Source organism: Sinocyclocheilus grahami, unplaced genomic scaffold (assembly GCF_001515645.1).
Source record: "Sinocyclocheilus grahami isolate Dianchi unplaced genomic scaffold, SAMN03320097.WGS_v1.1 scaffold424.1, whole genome shotgun sequence".
Classification (NCBI taxonomy): domain Eukaryota; kingdom Metazoa; phylum Chordata; class Actinopteri; order Cypriniformes; family Cyprinidae; genus Sinocyclocheilus; species Sinocyclocheilus grahami.
The window spans coordinates 90851-94336 of record NW_015505603.1 but is presented as its reverse complement, the minus strand read 5'-3'; the positions used below and the strand labels follow the sequence as shown (position 1 = coordinate 94336).

At 35.6% G+C, this 3486-nt stretch overlaps 1 protein-coding gene across 1 annotated transcript in view; it reads right to left on the bottom strand.

The window, feature by feature from the left end:
* Positions 1-3486, bottom strand: part of LOC107551442 (dual specificity protein kinase CLK4-like) — a gene marked incomplete at its 5' end in the record, with an annotated part of 138892 nt that overhangs the window by 45907 nt on the left and 89499 nt on the right. The window lies entirely within an intron of this gene.

The window sequence follows — 3486 nt, the reverse complement described above, 5'->3', positions numbered from 1 at the left end:
CGCCGTTCTCGACCCCGCCGCCTCAGCTCACTCTTGCCCGGCTTCAGCTCACGCTAAGCTGCTGCTTCTGCTCACGCTAGGCCGCCGTGTGTTTCATTGTGAAAGCGAAACTACTTTGTTTGGTCTTCCAAAAGAGGACACGACTACAAATCAGTGGTTAAGTTGTATTTACAACACTGTTCCAGAACAGTTTAACCCAAATATCCAGATGTGTGCAGCACATTTTATGGAGGACTGTTTCCTGATCCTGGAAGAGTAGACTACAATGCTGGCCGTTCTGACTCACAGTCTGTAAGTATGTTTTCATTTAAAGGATTGGCCACTGATGATTCAAACACAAGTTTTGAGCAGTGTAGAGTAGCACTTGCTGTTTGTCATTTCTCCGATCACAAATGCAGACTTTTATGTTTACGCAGCGTGATGCAACACAATGTGTAAAAAGACAGTATAAGTCATTATAATCAGTAATCGTGTCCCCACTGGATGCAACAAATGCCTCGTTTGTAATGGGTTTTAATGTTTTTGTCTCGTTGCTCCGGCCGGGACACGGCATCAACAGTATGTGAGGGGCGTAACATTTCCGTCACACGCTTGAGGTATTCGGCCAATCACAACGCACTGGATAGCTGGCCAATCACAGCACACCTCGCTTTTCCGACCGATGAGCTTTGTAAAAATCGACGCGTTTCAGAAAGGCGGGGCATAGAGGAGAAACAATAATGTATACAGTATGTGGAAAATAATGTGTTTTTTTTACTTTAAACCGCATAAACACATTGCATTACACCAAATACACCAAATAATGTTCTTTTTAGCAGCAGGATATGACCCCTTTAAGCTAAACTAACTTAAAATGAGAAATGTTGACATAAAGCTGATATTTTTGGATTTTATTTTATTTCAGTTCATGTATATTTTATCAGTAATTTTAATATTTGTTATGGTTTTAGTTTTAGTTTTAATTAACTATAATAACCCTTGTTATTGTTAACTAAAACTATTACAAATTTTTTTGGTAATTGAAATAAAGCTGAAATGAAATAATATATAAATATTTAATTTTAAAAAATGAAAAGTAGAAAAGTAGAAATTAAGTGAAATAAAGTACTAAAAGGAATAAAACTAACATTTAAATAAAAAAAATCTAAATAGAATATTTAACTAAAATTAAAATATTAATAAATACTATAATAATATATAAATAATACCAAAATAACTCTACTGTTGTTTGCAACCCACTTTACATAATTAGAAATATTTCAGAGTGAAACAGGCATTCAATAAGATTGTGTTTTTATGCTACAAGTGGATGCTACATGTTAGAATGCAGCAATGCAGAATAATTAAAAGGGTAAAAGGGGTTAAGTTTGATTGCATGTTGACTTATAACAGACCAATTTTCCAGAGCTATGAAAAAGCCACTTCTGTTTCTCTGGGATGTTATCATTATTTCAGCGAAGTTAAACACTTTCCCAAATATTTTATAATGTTGTTTGCGTAAACATAAAAAAATGCCCTGAATAAAGGGGAAAAGACAATAACACCATCAAAAAGCCATTAAAAAACAATCAAACAGCATTACCCAGAGTGATGCAAACATACACAAACACAAACCAATTTAATTACACCAGTAACTGCTCTGCTCGCCATACTGGGTCACATATGGCGGTGGTGTGAGCGGACGGGTCATCTAACACAACGCCCTGCAGATTTGCTATCCATTAGTCGGAGTGCGAGAGATCCCCTTCATGTTGACAGCACAACGCTACACGTGTGTATGAGTTGAAACTGACCCTGAACCAACCACATTTTTTAAAGGTGATTTATGATTCGCTAATGCCAGAAATGATGATTTGGTGAACCAGGCACTTCATCATGTGGGAAAAGGCCACACAAGAGGCTAAAGGTCAAACTGAAAATCCACCGGAGATGTGGTTTAACACAAATCAGTTTCTGTAGGCCTGTGTAACATACTATAATCGAATCCAAGTGCAACATGTATTTCAGGAGCGGTTGATGAGATGCTGACGGGAAAACAATGACTAACAAAAATTCATAAAATCATCACTAATTTTACTGTTCCAAAGTTTGATGTCAGTATTATTTATTTATGAAAGAAAGAAAGAAAGAAAGAAAGAAATACTTTTATTTATCAAGGATACGTTAAATTGATCAAAAGTGACAGTTAAGACTTTTTTTGCGTTTTTCTTTCCATATTTACTAAATATTTATATTTCAAATAAATGCTGTACTTTTGTCATTTTCATCAAAGAATCTTGAAAAATATATGTCATGGGTTCCATGAAAATAGAAAGCAGCACAACTGTCTTCAACAATGATAATAATAAGAAATGTTTCTGAGCAGTAAATCAGCATATTAAAATTATTTCTCAAGGATCATGTGACACTGAAGACTGGAGTGATGATGTTGAAAATTCAGCTTTGCCATTGTAGGAATAAATTATATTTTAAAATACTAGAAAACAAGTATTTTAAATTGTAGTTTTTACTGTATAATCATCAAATAAATGCAGCTTTGTGAGCACAAGAGACTTCTTACCAAACTTTTGAACATGCTTCATTCAAATCATTTTTAACAGTTAGATTAAACACTGCTGTAATGCTTTAAATGTTATACTTCAGATTAGTGACTTCAACAAACCCGTAAACCTAAATATTAACCTTGTAACTTGCCTCAGATGTGTCATTGAAAGCAAAGAAGCAAAAGAACCAATCTAAATCATAATTTCGACCAATCAGAACTGTCTAATGCACTCAGAGGTCACACCGCTGGCCTGGCAAGTAATTATTGCATTTGCAAATCTACATATCTACTTTATCAGCCTATTCAAACACATGGACCCATTTCTCACAGAAAATATTTTTAAAAAGCTACAAGCGAGAAAATTTGCAATCTGCTTTTTATAATTGACTTTAGCCGCTGGCCCATTTCTTAAACGTACAACAGGGGCCATGATGTGCCCTGTACAATGTACACTCCATATGCTACTTATATAAATCTTTAACTGCAAATAATAGAGTTTGTATGTAGCACACAGATAAATAGGAACATGAAATTAAGTTAAAAACACATTTATCAGTTTATGCTGAACACATATGCTAATGTTATTTTAAAGAGAGACCAATATCAGAGAGAAGAAAGACATAACAATGGGAATTTGTCCAAGCTGCATTAAAAATTTAGAAACAAACTGTCCCTTCAGGGTTATATCTTTATTTCCCATGTGGAAGTTTTTTTGGGGGGTGGGGGGCTTGTTTTCTCTGAGACTTAAAAGGGTCATATATTAACGTTGGTGTTACGGCTCGTCAGCGGGGGTTGCCATTCAGCACTGCTCATCTTCGGCGTGCTGCAGCTGCCATTCTGCGGTCTCGCCGCGACCTACCCTGGGCGCTTCAGCACTCTCTCTAAAAGAGTGTTTCCTTTTTTTCCTAAAAGAGCAAATATCTAAAAGAGCTCCATGAGCG